We start from the raw sequence: 13,475 nt of genomic DNA on the forward strand, positions 1-13,475 counted from the left end.
GCCATGTAAAAGTAGATAGTGCTTGAGGGGCTTCTTTAGAAGGGTGGAATGTGTCAAGAGGCCAGTTGGGTATTATTCCCTTGGGGTTTTGGGGGGTAGCAAGTGGAGAGCAGGTTATTTTGGGATGGGAGCTGCCCCAGGAGGAATTTTTGGGAGAGGTGCTTGGTTGCTTCCTGGGTGGGGAGGTAGGGGCAGTTATGGCTGGGATAGCATTAGTTGGTGGCCAGATCCTTCCATTTTGGGTTCATGGGGTGGTATGGGTGATATGCCACCATGGGAAGGGCATGGAACAACTGGAGGTGTGCTGGGGGTGTCCAAGGCTACAGGGAGTTTGACAGGTGACAGAGGTATGTTTCCAAAGAAGGGAATCACCAGTGCTTGTCCTAGTGATGTTCCTCGGCTGCTTGCTTCTTTTTTTACAGGTGCCAGAGAGGATGATGATCTCTCTTGTCAAGAAGACTTCTTGACAGGAGGCCTGGCATGAGCAGAATCTGTCATGGTCAGAGGTTGTGCCATGCATGGTGAGTCAGCAGAAGGAGTTGCTGAGAGGCCTTCTGTGGGTGAGTATGAACCCAAGGGACAGAACTAGTGTAGTGGGAATTCTGGGAAGAGGCAGAGGAGGTTTTTGTTGTCTTCCTCCTCATCATCATCTAGCTCCAGTTCTGAGGCTTCCAGGGGCAGAGGTGGGGAACTGTGCTCCATTAGTATGGGGGGCCCAAGACAGGATATGGGACACCAGATCTTAGTTGCTCTGACAGATTTATGGGAAGGGGTCCCTCTCAAACTACGCAAGAAAATTTGAAGCAGGAATACACTGACATTTTTCAGCTACTCAAAGGAAGGCGAGGAGCAAGTTGAAGGGGCAATGATTAGAAGAAGAAGAAGGAGCACAGGGTAGAACATGTGGGGGCTGCCTCTGAATATTTTAAATTGCGTGCACTGCTTTTTGTGTTTGGCCAGCATTGAGGGTCACTTTGACCCTTTGCAATATGATCTTCTGTTGGTGTATGGGGACAGTATATTGGGTGCCTTTCGAGATTATGATAGATGGCCTTAGCTAGATTGTGATGAGATTTTCTGGGATAAAGTGGAAGAAAATGACCTCATCATCCTGGGATACTCAGAACATTAATCTTTAGCTCACCAAGATGACCAACAAGGAACAGTCTGGGGGCGTTAAGTCGATTGGAGCAGGGTTGGGGTCTGGCTCATTTTGTCCTCCTCAGAGAAATGGTGTTGGTAGAGTCACTGATACCAGCAAGCTCCCTGGTTGAGCTCAGGATGTATACTGGCAATTTTAACCAATCTTCATGCTCTTTCCCTGATTGCCAGTTTTGTCACATCTGCTCAGTGTGTGGTGGCCTCCATCCAGCAGCAAAGTGTGGAAAGAGGACAACTGGTAGACATGCCCATGGTGGCAAATAGTGATTCTATTTTCATTCGCACTCCCACACCTATTGTTGTTAAAGCCATGATGCCTTGGCTTGAGGGATATCCACATAGGAGGGCAGCACCAGTTTTGAGGGATGGCTTTACTGAGAGTATATGCATACCATATATGGGTCATGAGGGGAGCAGGACAGGTAGGAAGTTTGGGTCTACAGGTTCTTTTTCAGTACTTGTGCAGGAGAAGGCTGGCAGAGAATGTGCATTGGGCAGTATTACATACCCTTTTGCAGTCTCTCTTTTTCCAGTGATGCACCTGTCACCTTTGGCTGTCATTTCCAAAAAGGAGCTGACGAAGTACCATCTAATTTTGAATTTCCCATTCCCGGCTGGCTCTTTGGTCAATGACTTTGTTCCACTTGAGTCATGTATGGTTAGGTATACCTCATTTGAGTCTGTGGTGTAGTTGGTTAGGTTGGTGAATCAGGGAGTGCTGCTTGCAAAGGTGGACATCGAGTCCGCTTTTCATTTGCTGCCCATACACCCAGTGGTTTTCTTTGCTTGGTTTCAAGTTCCAGAGGCTGTATTATTTGGATTGCTGCCTGCTTACAGGTTGCTTGATCTATTGTTCCCTATTTCAGCTTTTTAGTTCTTTCGTTCACTAGGTGATCATGCATTTGGTTGGGCTCACTAGCATGTGCATTATTTAGATGATTTCCTGTTTGTTGGTCCATCGGATACCAAAACTTGTGTGAAGCTGCTGAATGTTTTCTTTGGAATTTCTATTGCACAGAATAAGACCGAAGACCCTGTTTCACTGTTGACCTTTTTGGGCATCAGGCTTGATTTGGAGACAATGATTTCTTGCTTGCTGGAATAAAACGTGCACCGGCTTCAGGAACTGGTGCAGCAGGTTGGGACGGTGAAGAAGGTCACCGTTCACAATGTGCAGTCCTTGATTGGATCTTTAAATTTTGCTTACAGGGTCATCCTCATGAGTAGGGCTTTCCTTGGGCACTTGACAGTGGTGATGGTGGATGTCTGTTGCACACATCATTTCATCCGTGTGATGGCTCAGATTTAGCATGAGCTTCATGTATGGGACACTTTTCATGAGACCTTTAATGGAGTAGGATCATGCAGGGTCTCAGGACTTAGAGCTCTATGAAATGGTGGGTTTGTAGGGTTTTGGGGCCTACTGGCGCAGGACCTGGTATGCAGTCCAATGGCCTGAGGCTTGGAATTTTGCAGAAATCAGTAGGAAAATCAGCTTTCTGGAACTGTTTCCTTTAGTAGTTGCACTCACAATATGGGGAATGAGTTTACAAAACAGGTTTTATACTGATTTGATTATTTGAGTGTTGTTGAGGTGATTAATTGACAGTCTGCTAGGTGTGAGAAGGTTTTGGCATAGTTTCAGGAATTCACTTTCTTTTGTTTATGGTGGAATGTCAGGGCTGCAGTGTGCCATGTGCCCAGATTTGACAATTCTATAGTCAATGTTCTTTCTTGTTCCAAGTGGGACCTGTTTTGTCAGCTGGCACTGGAAGCAGACAACCCTGGAATGCTTGTTCCAGCGTACCTGTGGCATTTGGGAGTGGAGACTTGAGCGACATGATTATGGCATCCCTTACCCCAGCAACCAAGGCAGTCTACTTGAAGGGAAGGGACATAGTCTCCAGTTTTTTCCAGGCATTGGGATGACATGAGGCAGTGATAGGGGATGGGGTTATCTTGTAGTATATTTTGTGGGCTAAGAATGAGGGCTACTCTCTTGGGTCTGTGTGTTCTCACCTAGCAGGATTTTACTTTTTCCAGAGGATTATGAGTAGAGTAATCCGATGGCTAGTTTTTTGGTATGTCTCATGTAGGGTGGATGTGAGAGATTGTAGGGGTCCAGTGTCTGATAAGCATGGGATTTTGCATTTCTCAGAAAATCCAGTGGAAGCACTGAGAGTAGAGCATCATCTTGCTGATGGCTAAAGAGAATTGGTATGTATTGCTTTGGGAAATTTTAAAACTTAAAAAAGTTTTGGGGAGAGGTGTGTGTGTGTGTTAAAAAAAAAAACAAGCCAAACGGTAGGTGAAATCTTAGAGCTTGTGTATTTGTTACAAAAATCTAACCAAAGGTAGAAAAAAGCTTAAAGTAGAAACCTGAAATCTAGAACCTCCAGGGTAGCATTCTCTGTAATGCTTCCTGTTCCACGCACAGGTCCCCAGAGGAAGGCAGATCTCCAGAATCTCAGTGTGTGGATAAGACGATGGTACAAGGAAGAGGGATTCAGTTTTTAAAGGAACTCGGGAACCTTTTGGGGAAGGGAAACTCTTTTCCAAAGGGATAGGCTGAACCTTAACCAGGGTCAAACTAGGCTACTGGTGCTAACCTTTAAAAAGGAGATAGAGCAGCTTTTAAACTAGAACAAAGGGGAAAGCCGCAAGTCGCTCAGCAGTGCATAGTTCAGATGGAAGTATCTTTGAAGGATCCTAATGAAGCAAGAAAGTTAGGGCATCCCAACAGAGATGTTCCAATAAAAGCAAAAGTAGTCCATGTGCCTATAAATAAAGACTCACATGAGCTAAAAGATTACAAATTATCCCTGTGAACTGAAAAGCAGGCTGTTAATATAAACAAAAAGCACACTGTATGCCAATGTCAGAAGTCTAAGAAATAAAATTGGAGTGTTAGAGTGTATAGCAGTGAATGATAAGACAGAGTTAATTGGCATCTTAGAGAGACATAGTGGAAGCAGGATAACTAATGAGATAGTACTATACTTAAAAAATGGTGTGGGCCACCCATTGCTCCTACCATGTGACAGGAGCTGACCAATGGCACCGGTAGCCCCGTCACATGGTAAGGGCAAAGGGCCACTGGTGCCATTTTGATCACTGGCTGCTGACGGCCTGAGAGGGGGAGAGGGACCTTCGGCAAGTCTTGGGTGGGTCGGGAGGGTGGGGGGATTATAGTTAAATAATTTGAAGGGTTAGGGTAGGGTTTTTTTTTGTTTTTTGGGGTTTTTCCCGAAATAGAAATGAAAAAAGGTTTTGGGTTCGGGGAGTGGACCAAAATGGCCCACCCCGGACCCGAAAACAAAACACCAACGAAAATAAAATGTGTGCATATCCCTAGTAAGTACAAAAAGAGGACAGTCTTCAAGACCATTTATGTGGGTAAACAGAGTTTTACAGTGTAAATTGCCTGTCTGAAAATTGCCTTCCCTAAATATGACTAAAATTGTATGCATCATTCGACAAAACACAGTTCAGGAGCCTGTTTAGATCAAGGATGAAAATAATGCATGTAGATTGTATTTTCAAAGAGCAGGTGAAAATGTTCTTGGACTCTTATACCTTTGGCAAGTTTCAAATAGAATGTATGTCCTCTTTGAAAATTGGTGCATAGTCCATGTACTGTATCCCATTGTGTGCAGTTTGAAAATTGCCAATATGTAGGGGATGATAGATGATTCATAGATATGATGTTGGGGCTTCTATAGGTTTCAAACAAACATAAAATTAAGATTTGCTTTCAGATGTTTTCATCAACATAGCAACTTGCATAACAGGCCATCCCCCACTCCCTTCCCTGGCCCATCTAATAACAGACAAATAAGAATTTCCATTGCAGCTTTTACTAAACATTCATAAAAATTAACAACACTCTGAATATTAGCACCTTTGACAGCAAAATAGGATACAGTTTAAATATGCCTTAGAGTACCCTCTGACCCAAACTGGCCAAGGGTTCATTTCATTAAGACCAGAAGAACATAATAAATTGTCATGATGGGTCAGACCAAGAGTCCATCAAGCCCAGCATCCTGTTTCCAACAGAGGCCAAACCAGGCCACAAGAACCTGGCAAGTACCCAAACAACAAGAAGATCCCATGCTACTGATGCAATTAATAGCAGTGGCTATTCCCTAAGTCAACTTGGTTAATAGTAGTTAATGGACATTTCCAAGAACTTATCCAAACATTTTTTAAACCCAGCTACACTAACTGCACTAACCACATCCTCTGGCAACAAATTCCAGAGCTTAATTGTGCATTGAGTGAGATTTTATATCATGAGAGGTCTTCAGCCATCTCTTCTCCAAGCTGAACAGCCCTAACTTCTTCAGCCTTTCCTCAGAGGGGAACTGATCCATCCCCTTTATCATTATGGTTGCCCTTCTCTGTACCTTCTCCATCGCAGCTATATCTTTTTTGAGATGTGGCGACCAGAATTATACACTATTCAAGGTTTGGTCTTACCATTGAGCAATGCAGAGGCATTATGACATTTTCTGTTTTATTAACCATTCCATTCCTAATAATTCCTAACATTCTGTTTGCTTTTTTGACTGCTATAGCACACTGAGCCGATGATTTCAAAGTATTATCAACAATGATGACAGATCTTTTTCCTGGATCGTAGCTCCTAATATGGAACTTAACATCATGTAACTACAGCAAGGGCTATTTTTCCTTATATGCAACACCATGCACTTGTCCTCATTAAATTTCATCTGCCATTTGGATGCCCATCTCTTCCAGTTTCACAAGGTCCTCCTGTAATGTATCACAATCCTGTAAAGATTATATAATTCTTGTCTTTCCCTGTCTCCTTCCTTCCCAGTTTCAACAACCTTGTTATATTGTAACTTTTTACTTCCTCAACACTGGTTAAAAGAAAGTTATTGCACCCCTTGTTATATGTAAACCGGCATGATATGATTGTATCATGAATGCCGGTATAGAAAAGCTTTAAATAAATAAAAATAAATAAATAAAATCCGCTTGTGATTTAATTACTCTGAATAATTTTGTATCATCTGCAAATTTGTTAACGTTACTCATCGTATTCCTTTCCAGATCATTTATAAATATATTGAAAAGCACCAGTCCAAGTACAGATCCCTGAGGCACTCCACTGTTTACCCTTTTCCACTGAGAAAATTGACCATTTAATCCTACTCTCTATTTCCTGTCTTTTAACCAGTTTGTAATCCACAAAAGAACATTGCCTTCTATCCCATGACTTTTTAGTTTTCTTAGAAGCCTCTCATGAGGGACTTTGTCAAATACTTTCTGAAAATCCAAATCTACCAGTTCACCTTTATCCACATGTTTATTAACCCCTTCACAAAATGAAGCAGATTTGTTAGGCAAGACTTCCCTTGGGTAAATCCACGTTGACTGTGTTCCATTAAACCATGTCTATCTAAATGCTCTACGATTTGATCTTTAGTATAGTTTCCACTATTTTTCCCAGCACTGAACTCAGGCTCACTGGTCTATAGTTTCCCAAATCACCCTGAAGTCCTTTTTAAATATTGGGGTTATATTGGCCACCCTTCAGACTTCAGGTACAATGGATGATTTTAATGATAGGTTACTAATTTTAACTAATAGATCAGAGATTTCATTTTTTTAGTTCCTTCAGTTCCCTAGGATGCATACCATGCAGTCCAGGCAATTTGCTACTCTTTAGTTTCTCAATCTGGCCATCTCCAGAGCTGGTATCCCCCCAACATCCTCATTAGTAAACATGGAGGCAAATAATTCATTTAGTCATTTTTGCAATGGGCATTATCTTCCCTAAGAGCCCCTTTAACCCCCCTCAGTCACAGGTTTCTTGCTTTAGATATATTTTAAAAGTTTTTTTATTATGAGTTTTTGCCTCTATGGCCAACTTTATTTCAAATTCCATCTTCGCCTGTCTTATCAATGTTTTACATTTAACTTGACAATGCTTATGCTTTATCCTATTTTCTTCAGATGGATCCTTCTTTCAATTTTTGAAGGATTTTTTTGGGCTAAAATAGCCTCTTTCACCTTACCTTTTAACCATGCTGGTAATCATTTTGCCTTCCTTCCACCTTTCTTAATGCGTGGAATACATCTGGACTACATGTCTAGGATTATATTTTTAAACAATGTCCGTGCCTGTTGAACACTTTTAACCTTTGCAGCTGCACCTTTCAGTTTTTTTCTATTTTCCTCATTTTATCAAAGTTTCCCTTTTGAAAGTTTAGTGTTAGAGCTGTAGATTTACTTATTGTTCCCCTTCCAGTTATAAGTTTAAATTTGATCATGTTATGATCACTGTTGTCAAGTGGCCCTATCACCATTACCTCTCTCACCAAATCCTGTGTTCCTCTAATAATTAAATCTAAAATAGCTCCCTCTTTCGTTGGTTCCTGAACCAGTTGCTCCATGAAGCAGTCATTTATTACATCCAGGAACTTTATGTCTCTAGCATGTCCTGATGTTACATTTACCCAGTCAATATTGGGGTAATTGAAATCTACTCACACAAAGGAGTCAGCGGTTAACCACAACATGTAATCAAATCACCAAAAATGTGGAACCCAAATAGGATGTATGTATGACGTGAGGAATCTTCACGTCACGTCATACATGCATTTTACCGTACTCTGCTGTGGCTTTTAAGATTCGCCAATCCATACTCAAATATTGGCATGTGTTACAAACTAATGTAATTTTCAATATGCCTCCTCGAATCACTTTTTCTCGTGCCATGAACATAAAAATTGTTTTGGTGAGATCAGATAGTTCTATGACATCACAGACATTGCATACGTCATCAGGTTCACACAAGCCCTGCAATACCTGTTCTGTGTGCCCTTCCTCTTTGATGATTTTCGATCAATTTACTGTATCTTCTGGCTACAAAATATTTTTGCGACATCATACGACCTGTGAATCTACTATGGTCGTATATTTGATTCAATGTCCTTGTTCCTTAATTTATATTGGGAAAACAAAACGCCTGTTGAAGACGAGGATGATAGAACATCGCTGCAATATTAGGAATGCCAGAGTTAATGAACCCCTGGTGTCTCATTATACGGAAATGGGACACACATTTGATGATTTACTCTTCTGCGCTATCGATCATGTCCTTGTACATTGGCATGGAGGCAATCGAGAATGCATTTTGTTACAGTCCGAACAGCGGTGGATTTATCGCCTCAAAACTGTCCATCCGTTAGGATTAAATACTGAGCTGGACCCTCATGTTTTTTTGGGTTGACTTTTGAACTGTTTTCTAATTCACGATCATTGACAGATGTTTTGATACCAAATCATGATTGATGGCTGACGTCATTAAAAGATGGCGTATTTAAAGGGACGCTAGCCTCGGTTCGGGTTCCTCCATTTGTTTCTTTCCGAGATGGTTGAGACGTCTGGTCCCGTCTAACACGGTAGCTGTGGTGTCTTGAGATAAGTATTATTTTCACCTTTTCTCACAAAATGTGCAATTCTTTCTCATTTATACTCCCTTTTAGATATGTGGCTCTGCATTGAAGTGTTTTTATACGCCCCTGAGGAAGCTAACTCAGCGAAACACCGGCCTGTGTAGGGCTCTCCTACCTACCAACTGTATATGAAAGAGTCATCTTGATAATAATGGAGGACATTTTTAATTAATTTTTGAAAAAAGAAAAGAAAAAATATGTTGTTGTATTAAAATTATGATGAAGGTGAATGATAGATAAGACCGGTTAGTGTCTGCTTGAAAGTGACACATAACGTCAAGGTAATTGAAATCTCCCATTATTATTGCACTGCCAAATTGGTTAGCTTCCTTGATTTCTCTTAGCATTTTATCATCTGTCTGACCATTTTGTCCAGGTGGACGGTAGTATGCTCCTATCACTATACTCTTTCCCAACACACATGGGATTTCTACCCATATAGATTCTACTGAGCATTTAGTCTCTTGTATGATCATTATCCTGTTGGACACAATACCCACCCGGACATAAAGTGCCACACCCCCACCAAGTTGATCATATGACAACAAGTCACGTGCAAAGTATAATAGTGTTACTAGCTCAGGACCAGGATCCACTGCCAAACTTGGCCACCTGCTAATTCAGTATTGATCTAGGTATGATAAGATAGCTGTATACTGTGGTTCACCCTGTCAATACATCACATCCTGTGGTAACACTAAGCACTAACTGTAGTAACTATGGGTGTTCAACCCCCAAACTTTTGTTTTGGTTCGTTTTATTCTTTCTTTGTTTTTATTTGGAGAGAGTGTTTCCAGGTGTTGTTTCATTTTATGTTAATTTTGGTTCTATTCTTTGCCAAACTGAATTAAACATTATAAAAACAAAATAAGGCATTCTCCTAGTTATTCCACCCCTTCCTGTGCCTGACAAAAAAGGTGCTGGGGCCCCCCACTTACCCCTCCATGGGATTCCTAGGCAGTAAAAGGAGCAAGAGGGATGCCTACTCACCTCCTGCCTCTCTAACATCCCTTACAAATGGTGCTGGTTGGCCCTTAGACCAGCGCCATAGTGATGTCAAAATGGCTCTGGTCTCAGGGCTTACCAGTACAATTTTCTTGCACAGCCATACAAAATTAGTCCCTACAAAAAATATTGCACCAGCCCTGAGACTAGCACCATTTCTACTTCACTGTGGTGCCAATCTGAAGGCTTACAGAGGAGAATGAGGTGAGTGAGCATTCCTATTGCCTCTTTTACCACCCAGGAACCCCTTGGCTGAGATAAGTGGGGTTCAGGATGGTTCTTTTCTGTGGTACCTTTTTCAGAGGGGGAAGTCAGAGGGCCTGACCACTTGTTATTTTTGAGGGGGGTCAGAGGGACCCAGAGTTTTCCCCAGACCCCAGCAAATTTTGGGAGGCAGCCCCAGAAAGGCCTGGGGAAAGCCTCAGTTTGGCCCTGGGTCAGACTCAGGTAGGCCCCTGATCAACCTCTGGAAAATCTCCAGGGAGACCTTGGAGAAGTTTCAGGTCATCTCCACGTCAGCATCAGAGTGGCCTTGGATTAACCACAGGGAAGCCTCAGATCAGTCCTGGGAGGATTGGCCCTGGGTCAGCTTCAGGAAGGCCCTGAGGAAGCCTCAGGTTGGACCCTGGGTGGCCCTGAGGAAGCCTCATGTCAGCCTTGGGGAGGACTGAACCAGGATGGAAGGGGGTTTATTATAACGTTTTTTTTTTCTAAATGAAACAAAAATTAAACCAACAATCTTGTGCTGGTTTTTCTTACATTTCCTATTTTGTTTCAAATTAATGCACATCCCTAGTATTAACTGGCCCCAGAATTGGCCTGCAATAATACTAGCCTGGGTACAAATTTAAATCAAAGCTCCAGATTACCATTTTCTCCATGGGAGTGCTGCTAGTAGAATCCAAGGCTCTTCAGGACCCATGACAAAATAATGTTCTCCAATCCCTTGACCAATCCTGTGGGATAGGAATTCAGCATTCTACACTAGCTATGATAAAGAAAGGCAAGGAATAACACCTCCCTCCCAATTCCCATGAAACCCTAGTTTCCTACTAAGAACAATGGATAGGTAAGGGGGCTAGGAAAGCCACAATAGGAGTGAAAAGTTTCTGCCTCAGCCTACCACAGTGCTCATCCACCCTCCTTGTTCCCCACTGACGTCAGATAAGTTGGCAAAAACTAGCCAGGTGCTAAAGAGACCTGTTTCCCCCCAACTGCAAGTATCAAAAACCACCTCCCTCCTATCCGCTGCAAAGGAAAGGAAGATGACCAGAAGTTCACTGCTCAGAAAAATGGGGGTTGGGCTGGCCCAGAGCATTGGCTATGTTAGTCAACCCAGGTTAGCCTGGGGCAAGCCAAATGCTTTTACAGTATTTCCCACTTGCTTCTGTGCTTGTCAGAAGCTATAATGCCTTGTGCTAGGCTTCTGTGCTGACATACGTAGTTGAGCTGTTGTCCTCCCTTTTTTCCTTTGAAAAATAGGCAAGCTTTTTTGGCTTTAAGCCCACACTTTGTAGTGATATGAGTAGTTGAGACATACTCAATGGGTTCCTTCTGTCCCTTTTCCAGATGTGCATGATGTCATCTGAAGGAACACACATCCTATAATAAAGGGAGGAGACAAGGTAATTAAGAATATAATGTATTCCACAGCTGAGAACAAGGGCAGGGCATAGAAACCATGCAAACGCTGCTTACATGAAACTACTAAGATGTATGACATCCCCTTGGCCCTATTTTTACATTTCGGATGTGAATATTTATTTTTACATTGGGACCCAAATATCTCAAGAAGTATTTTGGGGGCCCCTTTGTGGAATTTGGCAGAATTGAGGCCATACTGAATACTACCCTAGCAAACTAAAAAAAAAAAAAAAAAAGGTTTCAAAGTTACAGGGTTGATAAATACTTTTAAACCCACAGGGTTAGCCAAAAACTATTTAGTACTTATGGTTTGATTGCAAAATAATGAAATCCACTAAGGCTTCTTTGATTTGAGAATATGGAAATGATCCTGAACTTCATAAATATTTTTGGTTTCCTGTTCAGAAGCCAGAAATGCTGATGATTTATATGATTTTCATACACAGTAAGTCATTTACATCTGCAAAAATTTATTTCTGCAGGTCATAAAAAAGTTGCAAATTATATGAGGAAGAGGAGGGGGTTGTTTGAGGTTGGTTCAGAAGTTTAAATATAGCCAAATTTCATGCTGTGGATTCAAACAAACTAGGGCATCAGGAGTGGGGGAGAGCACTACAGAGAGCTACAGGTCAGGCCGTGTTTGTCTTGATTATTTAGCCTAATGCTGAAAATATTCCGGGTTTATTGCCCCACTTTTTCAACAAGAAAACTAGGACTTCTAATTTCAGAATGTGTTGTGGACGTGTGGTTAATAGAGCTGTGATTGCAAGCAATGCGGTCACCATAATCTGAGCCAACCCTTTTCGCCTCCTTCCAGTCACTTAGAAAAATATCTTGATTAAACTTGTCTACAGTGAAACATAAAGATAGTTTATTAGAATAGCTTGTCAGGATGTATTCAGACACCTACACACAGGCAGGCACACACACACACACACACACGCAGTATTTTGGAAGGAGTTCTGAAAAGAAATTCCAAAGGAACCTCTTTCTGTTCCAGTTCACGCTGGAAAAACCCATTCTTTCCTTCAGTTTTTGGATATGGAACTAATGAAAGATAAATGAAATACAGTATATTATATCTATTTCAAACACTTCACAGCAGAATCTTCTGACCTAATGTCAAGATCTTTTTTTTTTCTTTTTGGCAGGGATAACCAGACGGGTCAAGCTGAACACAGCTGCAGGTGTGCAGGTACAATTTTCTATGCAGCTTTGTCTGAAGATGAATGAAAATGTGGCTCCTTTTAACTCTGCCTAATGATCAGGGGCTGTTTTATCTCTCTTTTTCTAGGACTTGGGTCTGGAAAGAAGCTGTTCAAATGTTGCCACATAGGAAACATTTGGTCCTGCTGTTCTCATGGCTGAAGGGCTCATATTACAGCTGATTGGAAAATCTGTCCTGTCCTCTTTTAACTTTCATGTATCTTACTATAAACCATGATATATTGCTAATAAAGTAAATAGAACAGAATAGTCTAAGAGCAAGAAAGCTATAAGGATTAGTCTTATTAGAATCAGTCCAAAACAAGCTTTGAATTGAATTCATCCCAGTACAACAGTGACATATAATTCTACCATATGATACAAAGGGGCTATTAAAATAATCAAAAAGAGTACATGTTTAACATGAAACACCTGGCTTTTAAAATTGTTCTACAAGTATCTGTTTGGAAAAATAGATTGAGGCTGGGTTTTTTTTTTCCTTGCATTTATCAGTTTAACTTCATGCCTAATGCTTTTCTTGAACAAGCTGTTCCTAGCAGATCCCAAGTTAGTTCTGCATGAGCTAACTCCATACACATTTTGTTGGCTCTTGGATGGTTGGTGAAAATGAATACTGGTAAAGCAACTGCTATACTTTGTGTAGTGCAACATTTCCAGCAGTAATATCAATATGCACAGAAAACCTGCTAAAATATTTTGATCTAATAATAATTAAGGCCATTATAAAAACCATTATCTAACATAAGCATAGTCACATAGCATAGTCACCTTGTAACAACATTTTTGGCATATTTAGAAGCGTAAATTATAACACAAGCCAGTTTGCTTTAAAAAGACATAAGGAGAGTAATTTTCACTGGGACCTCTGCTGGTAAAGCAGTCCTTTACCCACAGATATGGCCCTTTAGAAAGCTGTACGATTGATATGTCCATAAAAATATGTAA

The 13,475-nt window shown here is 41.3% G+C and overlaps 1 long non-coding RNA gene across 1 annotated transcript; it reads left to right on the plus strand.

The window, feature by feature from the left end:
- Nucleotides 1-441: 441 nt before the first annotated feature.
- On the plus strand, nucleotides 442-12,728 carry LOC115088600. Its single transcript, XR_003855807.1, has 3 exons — nucleotides 442-560; nucleotides 12,455-12,498; nucleotides 12,598-12,728. It is a non-coding gene; the product is annotated as an uncharacterized LOC115088600 (long non-coding RNA).
- Nucleotides 12,729-13,475: the final 747 nt, after the last annotated feature.

Source organism: Rhinatrema bivittatum, chromosome 3 (genome assembly GCF_901001135.1).
Source record: "Rhinatrema bivittatum chromosome 3, aRhiBiv1.1, whole genome shotgun sequence".
Classification (NCBI taxonomy): Eukaryota; Metazoa; Chordata; class Amphibia; order Gymnophiona; family Rhinatrematidae; genus Rhinatrema; species Rhinatrema bivittatum.